The sequence below is a fragment of the Triturus cristatus genome, chromosome 1_1 (assembly GCF_964204655.1).
Source record: "Triturus cristatus chromosome 1_1, aTriCri1.1, whole genome shotgun sequence".
NCBI classification, from domain to species: Eukaryota; Metazoa; Chordata; class Amphibia; order Caudata; family Salamandridae; genus Triturus; species Triturus cristatus.
In genome coordinates this window covers 703,545,509-703,564,637 of record NC_140579.1, presented here as the reverse complement: position 1 = coordinate 703,564,637, position 19,129 = coordinate 703,545,509, and the positions used below count along the sequence as shown (strand labels likewise).

At 45.6% G+C, this 19,129-nt stretch overlaps 1 pseudogene; it reads right to left on the bottom strand.

The window, feature by feature from the left end:
* LOC146870907 (acidic mammalian chitinase-like) overlaps window positions 1-19,129 on the bottom strand; it is a 206,756-nt pseudogene that overhangs the window by 156,505 nt on the left and 31,122 nt on the right.

Sequence of the window (19,129 nt, the reverse complement as noted above, 5' to 3'; positions counted from 1 at the left end):
AATAGGAAACATTCCACTTCAAACACAGAAGGCAATCAAGTACCCAAAATCCGGTGTGCATCCCACAGGTCAGGACAGGCGCATTTCACCCATACCCCCAATGTACTTGCATACAAATGGCAGCATACTGTCTCTGCCAGTCTGTGTGACAATGTTCTCTAATGGGGTCGGCGGTACCTCTCCTGCTCCACTACTCTGGATACTAGCCGAGCAGACGTGGTCCGTCAACACATCTGCAAGCGTGCCGCCCTCTTGAACCTCGATCCGAGAATCAGGTAGGTCGCCAATCAACAACCGTCTCTGTGAGACACTCCATGGGGCTGTGCCCTTAAACCCCCTTCGTCTGCTCCGATCAGTCCTCAACGAACAACATTCCTCCTGTGATACTTTATCTCATCTCTCAAGCCACACCCAAGCATCCTCTGGTCGATCGACGAGATTGGTCTTACCCTGGGCGACTACATGAAGCCCAGCTGGGAACAGTAGCAAATAGGAAAGCCCCATAGTCTGGAGTTGCTGTTTGACTTCCACAAATGATTTCCACTGTGCTTTTACCTTCTGGTGTAGTCTGGGAGGATGGAAATAGTATGATTGTCATATTTGAGTGCGTCTGTGGTTTGAGCTGCCTTAAAAATACAGTCCCTTTCTCGATAGTTGAGGATCCGTGTAATCAGGGCCCTTTTCGGGGCCACCAGCTGAGGCCATGCCATCAGCGCCTGGTGCACATGCTCTACTGCAAATGTGTGAGTCAAACTATCAGGTCGGAGGGCCAGGTCTCTAGGAATTATTCTAAGGAGTGTCCCTCTGCTCTTTCAGAAAAACCCCACCAGTTGGATGTTATTGCGCCAGGAACAACCTGCTGCGTCTTTCACTCTGTTTTTGTCGCTTTGATCAATTTAGCAACCTGTTCTTTCAGTGTGGTGACATCTTGGTCCAGGCCACCAATCTTTTGTTCATAAGTGGTTACTCTTCCCATACTTTGTGTAGGTCCGCCTGTAGTAGACCCACTTCTATGGCCACAGTATATGCTTTCTCTTCCAAGGCATTGTGTCACGTGAACCCTGTATCGCCTCCATCAGGGCTGCTCTTGACATCTCCCCCTTGGCAAGCTACAGATTTAAGCGCACCAAATCCATCCCCCAGTTGTGCCATCTCTCGTTGTCGCTCTGCAGCACTCCACACTACCGGTGAGGACAGCCGGGCCTCTTCTGTGAGGCCGCACCCCATCCCAGGCACCTTTGTTGTCACCGTAAGGCTCTAGGGCAGCATCCTCTATGTATAGGCCTGCACAGGGGCCAGGCCACACCACCACAAGACCCCGGCATACCTGCACTCGATACGGAGCAGCGCAGGATCGCTTCCCCTGTCACCCTCGGTATGGTGCCCGGCGGAGGGGTTCCTACAGGAACGCAGCCCTGGGACCACTCCCACACTCTGCTGTTCTAAGCCTCCGCCTACTCCTGAGACTGTGGCACAGCCATACCCCGGGGAAGCTCTAGTGTCTCAGTAGTTACAGCAACCGCTGGAGGGATTAAAAAACACCAAAGGCTCAAAACTCGATTTTGAGGGTTGTAGATAAAAGCAGTAGGGCGCAGGAGACCACTGCACACACTTAGGTCACTGCATAGGGCTATCACAGGCAAGATGGTGTAGAATTATACACTGGGGAGGAGGAGCTTGGACTTAGTGCATCCGAGGGTCACACCCCCTTCTCAACCTAACTTTACAAATTCTTTCGTCAGAAACTCTGCCGGGACATTCATTAACTTTTCCTCTTTGGGTGAAATCCTAGCTACAGTCAGTGGCTATTATTATTATAGTCATCCCAAATCCAGAAAATGACACAAAATTGTGACTAATTTAAGACTGATTTCAATGCTAAATTTAGACTGTAAACTCCATGCAAAGATTGTGTCATGATCACCCAATAGGCACATACATAAAATAATTAATCCATCACAAACCGTTTATGTTTGGCAAACTGACAAGCGGCAGCATGAGACTGGTTGTGTCTAATAGAGGTGGCAAAACAGTTTGAAACACCTTTAGCAACTGTCTTTTTGATACACTTGAGGTCTTGTGGTTGTTCATTAGCAGGGGTTATACAGACATTTTATTCTGTTGAGGATTTTATTTTATTGGAATGCTGGTGTATAATGCCCCTGAAGTAAAGGTTAAAGTTAATGGATTTCACTTGAGTTGGTTCAAGTAACATCAAGGTACCAGGCAGGCATACCCACTTTCGCCATGGCTCTTACTGTTAGTGCTTGACCCTCTCCTGAAACAATGAGATTATCTGTTGACATTCACAGGGTCGTGATTGGTAAAGGTAAGTATTGATTAGCAGCATATGCAGACAATGTGATTTGTTTTTCATCACATTTGGATCACAAGTACCATAATTTTTTAATATTAGGAAGAATCTAAAAACTTTGACTGTTTTTTAACCAAAAAATAAACCAGAAATGAAAGCTTTAAATGTTGGAGGGATATTGTAAATTCATTCAGTTTAAAGAGGCAACAAGAGGGCTATAGATGCGTGTATCTTACATTTCTTGACAACTTAAAAAACTAACGTGAATATATTGAGAAAGAATACCAAACAAAATCATGGAACTGGAAATGTGTTTGTCCTCTCAGAACATAACATGATGGGGTATGCTAGAAAGGGTGAATATTATCTTGATGCTTATTGGTTAAATCAAACTTTCCTAAAGTGACATTGCAAATTTCATCTCCGTTAAGATACAGTATAAAAAGACTGCCATTTTACCACCTGTGAGGAAAGGTCCTCTGCCTCGGATTATCACCATCAAGGTACTGTCAAACTAGAGGACGATCCTGCATGCCAGAGATGCTGCCGCCGTATCGTGCTTTCTACTGAAAGCTAATGCTGAACTCCCCCCAGGCTTGTCAGATCCTTACCTGGAATCAGGGACATATGCCACATTTGAAAGACTTCTATAGCGGTGAAAAACTCCAGATGAAAAGGGAACTCATTGAGAAATTTGCATTGACCAGACGCAGCACGTATAGACTCACACAGGCACTACATTGGGTGGGGAGGAATCCTGTTCATAGAGCATTGCAAAGGGAAGAATCTCAGATTGAATCCCAGTACACCAATAACATCAGACACAAAGGCATATCATGGCTCAATCATTACATTTTGAATATAACTCCCCTTAAGAAACCTTCATACGTAACACAATGGGAGAGGAAATTGGATATGAACATTCATTAGGAGACCTGGAAGACTATATGGCAGAGGGCCTTCAAACCCTCAATATGATTATGCTATAAAGAGAATGCTTACAAAATGCTGACACAATGTTATCGTACTCCCATGCAACTACACAAGATGTGTGGCAGCTTAGAACTGTGCTGGAAGGGGTGCAGTAATAGGGACACTGTATTACACACATGGTGGACATGCTCACAGATCTGGGTCTTCTGGGACAAAGTCCTACTCATCATACGAGCTAAACATAAATGTCTCCTTGCCCCAAAAACCACTTATCATTCTCCTGGGGGACACTGGGGAATACAGACTCTATCCTACGTTGAACCCACTGGGGAAATTGTTTTTTCACCTCCTTTTGGCTGCACGCTTGAGCTTGGCCCAGCTGTGGAAACAACAAAATCCACATTCGCTCAATTTGGGGTGGGGGAAGATATGGTCAATCTATGCCATGGAGAGACTTATGGCAATAATCTGTGATCGGGTTGCATAATTTGAAAGAACATGTGCCCCTTCGGCACATACTTAAAAAGAGTACAAAGAACAGGTGGAATACATATGACAATGTCCAAGACTCTACGAGCTTCAGACGTGTGTGAGATGTCCTCCTCCGGAGCCGAAAGCCAGTCACCACCAGCAGCGAACTCGAACTAAATATCCTCAAGGTGAATGGTAATCCATAATACGACCAAGTTGAGACAAATCTTATGGACCTGAGCGTACGACGAACACTGCTATGTCCACTTGTATCCCGTTTTTCCTAATTGCGCTGTCCACTTGTATGTTTAATAATGTATATCGTAAGGGACTGCGATATCAAAGTGTGTGTCCACATCCCCAATAAAATTCAAAATAAAGATGTAAAGAAAAAAAATAGCTGATACCGAGCCCAGGAGGAGTTGATGCTGATGCTCAATGCATGTTTGCCCTTTTCAGGAAATACGACCTCCCTGACTCCTGATAATTACAGAGGTATGCAGTTAACCCTGGGCGTAGTGTGCGTAGCAGGGCTACGCGGAGGACCATGGAGTTGGAAACAAACTCTGTGGAACTCCGCGGAGCTCCGCTACGCCACCCGCCTCCACCCCCCTATTAAGATATGAGTTACTAGGCATTTAAAAAAAACTAAAAACCACTTACCTGTTTACCGCGGCATCCCCGGGCTGCCCTCCTCATCCTCGCCATACGGGTACTGTTTGAGAAAACTGCGCATGCACGTGCGCCCGCTCATGCGCATTTCTCGTACCCGTATGGCGAGAAAGTGGAGGAGGGCAGCCCAGGGACGCTGCGGTAAACAGGTTAGTGTTTTTTTGTTTTTGAAATGACTGGTGACTTGTATCTTTATAGGGGGGTGGAGGTGGGCGGTGGGCCAACTCCGATCTGCTGCGGAGTGTGCGGAGATTTGCCTACTCTGCGTTCAACCGCGGAACGCAGAGTAGGCCAATCTCCCCACACTCCGCGGACAGAGCGGAGTTCTCCGCCCACAGTTATATGCAGTGTGCCCATTATTTCTAAGAAAATCTAGCTGCAAACTATTTTACATTCCATGCTCTTCTAGCATGGCGCATAGAAGTAGGTTTTAGGGTGTTACGTATTATGGATAACATTTTAACCATGGTTTGTTTTTAATCCCCACAGTGTCCCTAGATCCCTGTTTAGGGACTGGTAGTAACTTAAAAGCATTGACACAACTTCAACTGTGTATTGGGTGAGGTTCTGCGGGGCTGCAAAAACCTGTGTTTCACATTCCAGTATGGTACATAGAGCTAAGTTCACTCGTGTCACTCATAGGTGTGAAATCAAACCTTGTAGAGCTAAGCCAGAGACTCAGTTTATGCAACATGACCTGCCCATCAGACCTCTGCAAGACTCAGCCCTCAGTCCCACTATACTCAGCATGCCCTATTCCAAGTGATCTTTGAAGACTGTCTTTCCTTAGTAGCCAAATCTATGACTTCCAGCTACCTCAAATTTAACTCATATAAAAGAGAGCTCATTCTTTTCAGATGGGCATCCTTGATGTGGCCTATTGCATGGAGTCCAAAAGATCCTGACCATCATCCAAAACCATTATGCATCCAAAGATCTGGGCACCAGTACTGATGCCAATCTCTCTTTTGCCCCACAGACCACCTCCCTATCTGCCACCTGTGTCTCTCTTAAGGAATCCCTTCAAATATCCCTTGAGTATATTCCTTCCACTGCTTGCAAAAGAGTGGTAAATCCTTAATTAACCCTTAGACCTGACTATGGTAAGTTCCTCTTGCTGAGCAGCTCTAAAGATTTGATACAGCACCATCAATTTGTACAGAATTCTGCTGCTAGATTGATCCTTAACATTCCAAAATGGCAACCTACTTTACTATCACTAAAACTCCTTCCCTAGCATCCCATTATCAGGATAATCCAATGTAAGTTTTTTTTTTTTACATTAGGGCAGTTCAGGACAAAGCCCCAATTATCTTCTGCATACGTTTTCCTGGTATGCACTGCCAGAGCCTTGGGGATTATCTGGACTTAGATGTCTAATTTACCTTGAATCCACAGATCCCATGATGGTGGTCGTTCCTTCGCTTTTGGTGCTGCCAAACTCTGGAACTCCTTGCCATTGCACATTCGCTCTGTTAAATCTGAACATTTTTTCAGCCACAAATCAAAACCTGCCTCTTTTAGTTATAGCTACTCTTGTTCTTCTTACTCTGCTTAATCACTGACTGATCTTCAGCACTGGGATGCCCAGGTTTGAGCAGCTGTGTACCATTCATTTATTTATTCATTCCTTGCAAATTCAGGTAGCATAACACACTTTGGTGTTAGGAATTTTTAAGGGATGTTCACCTCAAAATAGGTTAAGATGCCTGGCTCCTTGGTATATTCACCAGGGGAGCCTGGGCCAGTGATCTGAGCTCCCGGCTTTGTGTCATAACCAGGGATGGTGAATGACCACCTATATGTTGGAAATCCCATCAGTAGCTTCTCTGCTGGTGCACCCTTCTCCTTCCAGTAATTCATAGCATACTCTTGGAGACACAATCACAGCAATATGGTCAAGAGTGAGAGTATTATGGAACACATCAAAGTTTTCTGCACAATGTGCTTAGGTCCTATATTTAGCAAAGCCCAGGTCCTAAAGTTGACACATAAATGACACAGTGGCTTTTACAGTTCACAAATAACAGCCATTACTGCTACAGTCATTAATGCATTACTCAATAATGGCAACTGACTGTTCCTATCGCCTTAGGTAAATGTTTTGTTTTCATAACAGATTTGATGTCAATTAGAATCTGGTGACAAACCACTGGTAAACCAGGACAGAGGCAGTTATGGTCCCTGCTCCCCTTCTGGAAGACTGGTCACCAGATTTAGAAATCCTCGGCTGCCTTCCGGGAACTCGTGTTTCTGCAGTGAAGCCACTGTGGTGGCACCACTGAAAGCACTGATCATTTGCTGTATGGACACCATCTTTGATATGCCAGCTCAGCGACGTATATTGGTTTTCAAAAGCGAACTTCCAAAAGTTTGTTATCATTGAAAGTCAAAAAAGCAATGGCTGGCCCTGATGCACAGAGTTTTCTCCCAGCGCATGGGGGTAATTTCTGTTGCTTGCTTCTTCAGGACTTCAGGCTTTCCCGGGCGATCCCGACCCAAAACAATTTACTGCACATGGACCGGCCTAAAGAGGCGGTGGTCCTGACCTACATTAACCAACTGCACTATTGTGGGTGGGCCGTTAGTCTAAGGTTTCAGGCCACAAAGCCAGCTGAGGTTCCACCTGCTGAAATATGGCACCTTTAAAATGACAGAGACGAACCATGAGTTTGGCGGACAAGGCATCTGCCCCTTTTCGACAGATTCCCCATATCCGCCATACTCTAAAAAACTCCATACTTTTAAACATGTCAAGAGATATATAAGAGAGCACCCAAGACAGATGGATGAGTCCTCTTACGCAGTTGTAGTATGCATAGCCTCCCCAGTCGTTGTTTCCTTTACTCAGAGGACTGTTGAAGCCTGTGGTCCTGTCCCAGAGTCCTTGGAAGTCAAAGGTCATTACGCTGATGAAATCTAGCAGCCTTGCAAAAATAAATACACAACAATCACTTATCTAAGTACGGCAAATTATTCGTGTCGAGACTTTTGAGACTCACCTGGATATACAGACATTAGAAAATCAATATGTCAGAATTTTCCACACTGTAAAAACTGGTGCAGCACCACAGCTAGCAGTGTCTTCACAAATGAATTCCAGACGGCCCTCAGCTACTCCACAACAAAAGGAGCACGAGTTAACGAAGGGTTGTAGGTGCTACACACTCTTGGTAAACCCAGTCCTATTTCCACTATTACCCAAATATTTAGAGGAAGAATCTTCTTACAAACTAGCCAAGAAACCTAGGATTAATGCTTTAGGTGACAACTTGATACTGAATAACCAACTAGATATGGTGAGCAAAACCTGCAATTACTAATTTAAACTCTAAATGCTGCCTGTCCTCCTCCCCTTTCTGATTCGGAGTAATTATATTTCATTGCATTATCTGGTCCCCAAATTATACCACCTGCTAGTGACCATTGCCTTCTTAACCAAGCTGCTACTGGAGAGTCAAATACACCAAGGGAGTCTTGGCAGGTGTTTGTACCAGTCACCAAATAACCAATTCCTTGGATCCAACCCTCAAGTCTTTACCTGCATTCTCTCCTCCCTGTCACCAACACTCTCCTCCCAAAAAAGGCAAAGCAAACGTCGAGGCTGATTCATTTGTGTCTCAGCCCACCCCATACACCCCATACACGTGGCAGAGTCACCAAAGAAGAGCTATGATAAAATGATCTGGAAGTGTGTAGTTATGCTGATGTCTGTATAAACACCATTAGGCAGAGATTTCACCGGAAGTAAGACACTGGCAGCATGCGCATGTTGAAAAGTTCCCAACAGTGGCAAGTGTTAGAACTGCCTGGCCTAATGTTTCCTAGTGTTGTAGAACCCAAGGCCCTGAGACATCAGCAATACATGACAGTGCCCATCACAGAGCGGTCGCCACTCACTACCTAGGACTGGAGGTAAGCACCCTCAGTCATCAGAGGAGATGGCACACCGCCTCAAAAGGCTTACAATCTCCATGTGCCACATGAATGCCACAGACACTAATAACTTTTCATTGTGATAAGTTAAAATGAAATTTCCCAAACTAGGTACTGGGCGCTATTACTCCACCAAGATTAATCAGCCTCCATAAGCCAACTCTATGGCCATCGCCCCTACTGTGGGTTTACTCCCATCCGCTCTATGGAAGGTGCCAACAAGAGGTCTTTGGCACACAAGGTAAAAAACGTGAAAAGTCAGAAGAGTACATCATTCAGATGGAACGCGAGAGTGAGGATATAAAACCCAACCCACTGGTCTGCACTTCAGAAAGACCTTCAGTGAAAGCCTCTGTGTGCATGAAATGTCTTCCTAAAGTGCAAGATTGCATCAGTTTCCTTTTGATGGTAGCCGTCCAGTCCATTTGGTGTACTTGCTCTCCAATTTTTTTAATTTCGTAGCAATGTCAATGGTTCCTTTGGCACCAGACACAGCCGCAGCGACAAGCAGTCTGGGGCGCCCTGTCTCTTTGCCTTCAGCTTCAAAAGCTTCAAGCAGTTCCTGGTTAAAAATACAGACAAGAAGTCACAATTGTTATGCATTATAGTAAACTGCAAAGAATATTTGTCTGCAAAAGTACGTCACCATGATCAATACACTAACTAAGGGGACCTGGGTCATTGTAAAACCTTCTCACTGTTTCACTTGTTCACCTACAATGTCACTCCTCCCTTACCATCTTCCTGTTCCATGACCTGTTCGAGGGGCTTATTCACTAGCCCATTGCGCCGCCAGTCCGTCACATTTATTGATGCACCGGCAGCACAATGGCCTTCCCCATGTTTACAAGGCCATGTAAAGTCACCCTACGTGACATTTCATGGCCTTGTAAACATGTTTCCCTTTCACACATAACTGCGTGAAAGGGGCGTTCCACTGGTGTTGCTGTGAGTGTTCCCACGTAACATCCATAGAACTTGAGGCATTTCCAGATTTACAACATTTTGTAAACCTGGGAAGGCGCCAGAATCGTACGACTCCCTAAGGGAGGCATAAGGAGGTGCAACGAAGAGAAATACTTTTATTTCTCCTCGTTTTTAGGTCTCACCTAGGCAGCGCACATGCGCTGTCTCTCCGAGACATCAAGTAATCTGTATCAGGGGTGAAACTCCACCTATTGCCGGGTAATTTCTCCTGCCGCTTGCCATTAGTAAACTCTGGCATTGCTTTTCTATGCGGGGCTTATTATTGGATGTAGATCCGATGCATCGATTCCGTTTATTCCAGAAGCAAAACCGCCTAACTGCAGTTTTCGTCCACTCTTTGTTGTTCATGTGTGTCCAAAGGGAACTTTCTTTTTAAGGCCCCACTTGCGCATACATAATCATCACGGAGCTCATCACGAGCGTCGCGCTGTTAATTATACATAATCAGCAAGGCGCTCGTCATGAGCAGCACTTGCTTCTGAGCTGCATTTTTCCGGTGACCCGTAGGAGTGTATGCTTCTGGTGTGTGTGTCTGCTAACAAATAGGGGCTTGCATAAATGTACACACTGCTATAACAGGCCATAGCAGGACTCGTCTTTTAATGCCACAGATTCTCGTCTCCTTGCCTGTAGTCACCTTAGTAACTGAGAGTAGAAACAGCACCTGGTACGTCTCTCTGGCTCGCTCGCACTCTCTCTGCCAGCAGTTCTGTCTTGCCTTGTGGGGTGTATCTCTCTACCATTAACTCAGCCCTCATACACCTTGAAGTGAGACTCAGTCTGGTATGTGGGAGGGTGACATTCCTCATTTCTCCCCCCACAGCGCTTCCCCTCTGTCTAACACTCTGTCAGGGCACTGAGCAAGCGCGCCTTTTGTTTACACCTAAATGTGGCAACAGGCAAAGACGCAGCGCGAGGAGAGGCCTTGGTGTGTCAGTGCCTGGAGTGTCTGTACTCGGTGTCCCATCACCCCCCGGGCTCTCAGGACGAGGGCGAGAGTTGCATACAAGGGCCACCTATCTGTACGCCCTGCTATCATGTCCACTGCTGTCCGAACTTTCACTCTCTGCCATCTATAAACAGCACACTCACCTCAGGAGTGCAACACTGCTCTCTGTCACCAGAGCACACGACAAACACCTCCCACATGTGTACTTTCACTCTCTGCCATCTATAAACAGCACACTCACCTCAGGAGTGCAATCGTTCTCACTGCAACACACAGATTACTGTTGTTTGCTTATAAGTTTAAAGAGCTCTCTCTCAGAAAATTACTTCCTGCAGATCATTAAATTATTGTCGATCATCAATGAATTTCTTCACATTTTCCCCTCAATCATCTAGTTTAAGTATCTGTCAAAACCTATTACTTTCGAGTTGAAAGAGAGGCGACTGGCGATAGGAGTTGGCTCTGAAGCCTTACAGGTAATTTTCAACCCAGAGGGAAGACGAATTTACTCGGTAATGGGATTTCATAATACACTACGCATTTATGAGTTCGGTTATGCGTCAATGTATGCTTGGTGTAAGTAAAGAAATACAGAAAAATAAAAAATAAATCCCACTTGGGTCGCTATTTTCCTAGACGTTGTTGAAGTTCATGGAACTAGAATGTACACAGCAGTTTTTAACCAGGGGTGCTTGATAAAAGGGGGAGGCTGTGTCGTGCACGCTGGGCCCCGGCCAAAAACAACCGCCGTATCCTGTGAACAGGGGCAGCCGTAATGATGATGTAAGCGACGTAGCACCACTTTTTTTACATTTATGCGAGTTTGAGCTATTGACATTGCAAATAACAATGCCTTTTATTTTTGTTTTCGTTATTAAAACATACATAAAAGGCATTGTCATTTACAATGCCAATAGCTTAGACTCGCATAAATGCGAGACCTATTGCATTGCAAATTCTTGTTTCCTCTTTCTATGCGTGCTGCAGAGGAAGGTGTCTCTTTCTGCACACAAAAAATCATCCCCTCAGTGAAGGCGCCCTTGCAAAATGACGCAAGGGTGTCTGCGCTGGTGCACAGCTGCTGTTTGTGCTCCAGTGCAGGGGAGAAGGACAGGAATGCACCGTATCTTGTAGATACAATATATTCCTGCCCTTTTATTTTGACGCACAGCAGCTCAGCAGGAAGGCTTACTGCACTGCCATGCATCAAATTATTGTAAACGAGGCCCTGAGTGGTTATGGCTTGCTGAAGATCAAGCCATGAGTCAACGGCCACGAACTCTCACTCCTCTACTACAGCAACGGATCTAGGACGCTAGACATGCTGCAAGGGGTTGGGTGATGCAAGGGTTAGCAGAGGCGCCCAGAAAAATCCTACAAATGGCCACACTTTTCCCAAACACTGTACTAAGAAGTCCTCATTATCCCCAGAGCAGCAGACATTCCCTTACATTTTCTTTGTGGCATTTAGAGGTATGGAGAGATTGGTCAAAAGTAGGGTGGCATCTACTCATTCCCCGAGGTGAAAGTTAGGAAGTGAACACATCTCACTGTCCAGAGATTGGTCAAACGTAGGGAGGCATCTTCTCATTCCCCAAGGTGAAAGTTAGGATGTGAACACATCTCACTGTCCATCACTTAGCAGGGCTGCGGAACATGGAAAGGCAGTGTGGGAAGCCATGGAAGATGGACAGCGTGTGGGGAGGAGGGGCATATGGACTGGCACAGGACAAAGCTATGGGACATGCTCACCGTGTGAAGGGCAAAGGGCGCATGACTGGACTTTGGAAGGAGCCATGGAACAAAAACAACATGTGAGGAGCCTGGGAATCACAATAGACCATGTGAGGAGTCATGGCCACTGGCACAAGTTTACAGAACGAAGAGGGGGAAGCATGAACAGGCAGTGAAAAAGGAAGGGGTAATATGGACATTCTATGAGGGGTGTTGAAGGAAAGTACAGACAGTCAGGGTGGCTCGGGCACACAGGCAGGCACTGGGGGGAGCTCGGGAGTCGGACAGAAAGGCAAAAAGTGTGTGCACACCAGAGGCACATGAACACATTTGAGGAGCAAAGGGACAAACGGTGTGAAATGCACTCTCACATGAACAGTGTACAGAGGATAAAGCACAAGGACATATGCTGGGAGGAAGCCAGGGCACATATAAAAAGATGGACCCACATGGCAGGCAGCCTAGGGAGATGGGCACACATGGGCACAGGTTGAAGAGACAGGGGCACATGGAGAGACAGTGAGTCTGATTCAGACAATAATTGTACATTTATGGGTACCTGGGCAGTTGCAAATTCATTGAGTAGATTTAAGATTTTGTACGCGAATTACAGACTTATTTGGCATGCTTCAGACTAGTTTGTGATTTGCAACTTTTGCACCATGATTATTACTCCTTATCCTAGTTTGCGGAGTACACATGTGCAGAAACCCCATCTGCCTGGAATTAGGATGTTTGTTTGCTTTCACAACTATTTTTTAAACTCAGTGTATACTCAGAGAGTAGTACAGCAGCATGATGTAAACTGATGGGTCTCCTCTGTGGAATGTGACGAGGGGCCCTTGTGTCTCCCATAGCTGACGGATAATCATTGACCTTGGACTGAATGGGGACCCCTGAAGTGTTTGGGACCTCTGAAGTGTTTGGGGCCCACTAAAGGGGTGAGGTCCCTCCACACCTCAAGGTTGCAGTGGCTTGAGTTACAGCCTGGAGTAGTGTTTCAATAGATGTTCACCTCATTTACATTGCATTCCTTCGAATAAATAGCCTGATGCTCCCCTGGAAACACTCATTAACCCTTGAGGTGTTTCTAATAAATACTAATGAGTAACATCAGTGCATGCAAGACGATGGCCATCCTGGCTCTGTGAATCCATTTTTAGAGCTGCTTTCAGAGTTTGTGAATCTTTGTGTGTCCGTCTGCTATAGACACAGTCAGATTTTGGGGAATTTGGCCCAGTGTGAGGAGCTGGGGCCAAATGGATGCAGTGAGTGGGGTCCAAGGATACATGGAGACATTGTGAAGAGCAGGGGATAGAGGGTTGATGGAGAGACAGTTTGAGGAGTAAGACACAACCACAGCTGTATGGGTAGACAGTATGAGCGGCTTGCATTGAGTAGAAATACAGGGTGAGGCAATGGGCATCAATGGTCCTTGTGAGAAGCTGAGGCTGTACATAGGCGAGGGAGGCCCTTGAACACAGCGAGCAGGGCTAGAAGGAACATGGGCAGTGTGTGACGAATTAGCCAATAAGACAGCACAGAGGGTTAAACGTGTGCCAATCACTGGCTCTGTCCCAGCTCTACTATCCTTTCGCGGGTATGGGGATATTGTACAATCTCAATATGACAAGACAACCCCCTGCTGTCTAAAATGGCTTCTAATGACAAGTTCATCAGATTTTAGCCATTTACTCCGCCTGTGACAGTTTTAGGAATGAGTTCAGCTGCTCCCTACAGGTAGGACAGTCTCTGCATAGATTTCATCTTTATACATGTTCTCTGACCTGAACCAGGACGGTGAAGCGCTGCTTGTCCTCTGGAGGGCTCCCTCTGTCCGCATTCCCTGGGTACTCCCAATCCAGGTCCAGTACGTCTAATCCATACAAACGCAGCCAGTCAATCACCGACTCAATGAATATTTTGAGGTTCGCCACAGAGGCAGACATAGCTGTGAATCTACAAAACTGATCAATCACAAGGTGCTCTTGCTACATGGGCATATTTTATACCCTGGGTCATCAACTGCAATCACTGTGGTAATCAGTATTGACATTTCTAACTTTGAGACTTTACTTATCAATTTCAACTTCAATGAAAGCTTAAAACTCCATTAAATATTAGGAATATAATCCCCAACTTCAGTCTACCACTTGAACAGAATTTCTGTACAACCACACATTTCAGTATTCATCTACAACTTCACTTTATATGTCCTTTTTCAGCCCTGAGTTTAGACCTATGTCCATCTCTAATCTCACTGACTATTCCCTTCTCTAACTTCATGGAGCATCTTCTCAGACTTCACTGTCTCCTTCATAGTCTTACTCACTATCTCCTCCCAACTCTACTCTCTGATAGTTCGTCAATGTAGATCACTGACCACACTTGCATCCCAAAGTAGAACATTCTGATTCTAAAAGCAGCTCTTACTTTGCCGTGCCAAAGGTCCATCCTCCAATGGCCAACAGGATGAGAAGTTCAGGATTCCTATGGAGAAAAAAACTGTTTTATTATTTAGAATGATGACTTTCAGTGCAAAATCTCACCCAAGAGGTTTAACAATATCACCTCCTGAGACACTTGTAAGGACGTTATAGTTAGGCTCAGTTTCCACTCGTACGAAACCATTTAAATTCAACAGTTAAAGTTAAAGTGAGCTAACTATAACTCACGCCCCCGCAATGCACTGCTAATAACCTCACATATTACATCACTCATGACCTGGTCAGTGACAACACTTGTGACATCGCAAATTACATCCCTGATGACATCCTCCACTGAGTGTAAGGGTTTCACAAATGCTTTTGAGACTTATAGCTATATACTAAGCAAAATTACTATTTTTTGTGTACTACTGAGCAACACCATTTCTAACATATGTCAACTGAATGCCCGTTCATTTATAATGGTTTGTATTAGTGAAATCTGAGCCTGTAACCTGTGGTTTTTTCAGTGAATAAATATCAAGTTAGAGAATATATCATTAGGTTCCTCTATCCTTAAATAGTATCAGTCTCCCCATAGTGGATACCTTATATAATATTCTATAACTTGATTAACTATAACTTTCTTGTGGAGGGAACTGCTGGTTTTAAGGGATTTATAAGTGTAAGGACAATCTCTGCCTCTAATATAGAGTGTATTAAGGAGATGGTCGAGTGGCTAGTGAATAAATTGCCAAAAGAGTACTAATAGAAATTTAAGGTTGAGGCTAAAGAAATGGAATTTATAAGTGTCCTGAGGACAGAATCGCGTTGTGCTGCCCGTCACCCCAGGAGGGGTAGAAACCAGGGACTGCTGCCGCTGCCATTGCTGTTGTGCTCGGGAAAGAGCATCGCACGGGACTCCATTGTCCAGGAGTCCGTGCGTGAGCACACCTGCGCGGAGGACCGCCTTCCTGTCCACACCCTTCAAAAGAGCTCGCGGAACCCGCTGACGCGGGTCCCGCTTCGCACCTGAGGACAGAATCGCGTTGTGCTGCCCGTCACCCCAGGAGGGGTAGAAACCAGGGACTGCTGCCGCTGCCATTGCTGTTGTGCTCGGGAAAGAGCATCGCACGGGACTCCATTGTCCAGGAGTCCGTGCGTGAGCACACCTGCGCGGAGGTCCGCCTTTCTGCCCACAACCCATGACCATTGGTTCCCGCTCATTTAAAAACATCTACCCTCCGCAGAGCGGGACGCGCCGCGGGACGCCCAGGACGAAGCCCGGACTAAGGGCGGACAGTCTGTGACAGTCCGGGACAGGAGGGGGCTGGAGGGGGCCGTATACAGGTCTGTCCGTCCGCAGTTATTCTGCCTAACCCGTTGTGTGATTTGTCGTAACGTTATAGTCATAAGGGTAGGGCAGTGATCCTTACTGTGGTATTACGGGAAGTTTTCATGTATGCTAGACTGTCTTTTCTAGTACAGGTTTGCAGGGTGCTGCTTTGTGGTGCTAATCTATTTTAGAGTTTGGGTACCGGTCTAGGCCGGCTCATTATGCCCAAAGCCAAATCAGCGGTTGTTAAGTCCACTATGGATAACTATTTAGTCAAGATGGTGGATAAAATCAACAAAGAACGGAGGAAGTCCCTTGGACGACCGGGGTCTCAAAGCCTGAGCCCTACCTCTCCTGACGGATCGGTTACTCAGTCAACGATCTATCAGGATGTTAGTGTTTTTATAGATCCAATGGATAGTTCTATTTTGGCTGACACACATGATACCACAATTGAGGCTATGGTTATCTCTGGGCCCCCTAACGATGCGGAACCTGGCCCAGAAACCACTATTGATCCGTCAGTTCCTAAAGTGCAGGCTCCGAGGCCACAAAGATTAATACGATCTTGTAGAAACAATAGCAAGGTTAATCAGCCTAAACGAGGAGGGAACCGCCCCGTTAAAAGAACTGATCCCTCATTGTCTAATGCCCAATGTGAGCAAAAAAAAAGTTACAGGATGGTACCACGATCAGTTTAGACAAGGAGCAATTAGATCTTTTAATTAATGCTATTGATGCCAAGTTTGACATACTTGTTAAACCCCTATTGATTAAACTGGCAACAATATCAGACGAAGTAGTCAGATTGGGAGGTTTAGTGGATACATTTATTAAGGCCGCCAAGGGAGCAAAAACTAATGATAATGAACTTAGCCCTGTGGAGGTACCATGTAACTCCCGTAACTTGGTTGTAACGTCGGCCGTGAGCAGCACTTTTGGTCCTGGGAATGTTTGTGTAGCTCCCTCAGCTGTTCCCAATTCTCCCCCGCAGTTGTCGGCCCAAGCTAAACCATCTTTTAGCTCAGTTCTAAGGAAGCCGGTGGGTCCCAATGCAAATTTTAATAGATCTAGTAGCCATCAGCCAGATTTACCTCCGACTTGTGCACCTTTTGTGGCAGTTTTAACCAATGTTCCTCCTTTAAGAATGACTGGAAGCAACCACGGTTCTGATGAATCCCATTCATCATTAAAGAATAAAACCGTGGATTGGCTCCACCGGCAGTGTGGTTTCCCCGTAGCTTTGTCAGGGGATATTTTAAGCACCAGAAGAACTAACTGGGTGGGGAAATCCCGCAAGACATGTGGAGGGGATTGTATTGTTATTAATTTTCGAAATCCTCAACTTACCTCCACGGTCCTGATCAAAGCCGCATCTCTTCCTATACGAGATCAAGGAATTTCTCTACGCCCCCTTGGGTTCTTTTATAGAGATCATGATATTCAATTGGATGCTAAGCATCCCCGAGGGAGGATCAGAGATATGAACACGTGTGTTGACCCCACTATCCCCACGTATAATAGATTCCAGCCCCTGAGTGGGCTCGACTGTAACGACTGACTGGTATCTCCTATGGTGGACCCAGGCACTGTGGATATGACCCTGGGCGAGGGGAGTTGTAGTGTGGTCCCTGTGGCTTCAGAATCAGTGGAGGCCATTGTTACAAGTGGTTCCAGTGTTTATAATACTGATGTAACAGTCGATTGTGGAAATGTAAGATCGATCCTTGGGGCTTCAGAATCAGTGGAGGCCATTGGTATTAGTGGATCCAGTGTTAACTCTACTGATGCACCAGTCGCTTGTGGAATTGTAAGTCCGACCACTGGCGATGGGGTAGTATCATTTAAACCCACTGTATCAGATAATTGGGACCGGTGTTCTATAGCCTGCTGGAATGTTGCTGGCCTCTCACAAAAGGAGGCTTGTTTAGGATGGTTAGATTTTATTAATAAGTTTAATATCATTTGTTTTCAGGAAACCTGGAGTCTGGACCCCATTAATTATTCGGGTTTTGTCTCTTACCAATTGCCGGCGGTGGCTTCCACCTCGGGCAGAGCTAAGGGTGGGCTTTTGATTCTGATTTCTGTGGATGCACCACTTATTGTTAAGAAATATGTACCCATTGGGGCCCATTCCCAGATCCTATGGCTATACCAGGAGCTGGGTAGAAATATTCTTTTAATTAATTTTTATAATAATGTTTTTGACAATACTAGGCAGCAGGTAGTGTTTGCATTAGAGTCTGCTTTGGCTGACATAGTAACGGGTAACAATATTGTGTTTGATTTCATATGGCTAGGGGATTTTAATATTGCTGTGTGCCCATTACCCGCCCACAGGGTTTGTGGTTTTGTAAATTGTCGGGGGGAAGGCGTCTCTCATTTTCCCCATAATCCATACGGAGATTCATTAAACAAAATCTTGATGACTTATGACATGGAATTGTTGGAGAATCTGAAAGATGCCTCTGGGGAAATTATCCCTACTTTTACGGGCCGAAATGCAAACACGGTGATTGATTTTATTTGCATTTCAACTAGCCTTAACCCGTGGTGCACAGCCCCCTTGGTAGTTGATAATCTCATTAGCGATCACAACTGCCTAACTATGGAGGCCATTCTTTGGAAGGCGAAACAAAGCCCCTACCCAAACACTATAGCTAATATCGAACCCCACCGTCCAAATGGAATTAGAATTAGGTGGAAGGGAGAAAAAGCTGATACTCTCTCCAACTCCATTATTATTAATTGCGTAAACGAAATTGCCGGTATTTTAGAGAGCCAAGTATTAACGGATGTAATTGTACCCAAGTTTATAAATATTAATCTCATTATTGATGCCAAATTTACTAAGCTTCTTAAGGGTAAGTCGTGCAGGCAAAGGGGGTGGTTCGACCACGCTAGCACCATTGCCCTTAAAGGTTTAAAAGAGGCACTCGTAGCTAAACCAAGGGATATAATTTTGGTTAGGGAGCTCAGAGCCACCTACCAGGCCGCAGTTAAAAAAAGGAAGGCCGAACTGAGACAAGAGGCATGGGACAAGTTAGACCAGGCGGCTGAAACTTCTCATTCCTCCCTTTTCTGGGCAACAGTTAATAGTCCCTTTCTTAAGAACGAGGAGATGCCTGAACTGACGGCTAATGTCAGTGCAGAAAGCTGGGTGTCCCACTTCTCCGTGATTTTTGACTCGGATAAACCTCAGGAGGCGGGTGGTGGGGACTGGCCTGTCATTCCTTTAGACATTTTAATTTCCGAGGTTCAGGATTGCATCTCTGTTAGTAAGGGAGGAAAGGCCCAGGGGCCCGACGGGGTGCCCATAGATGTTTACAAAAAAGAACCAGAGATATGGGGCCCGTTATTAACTAACGTAT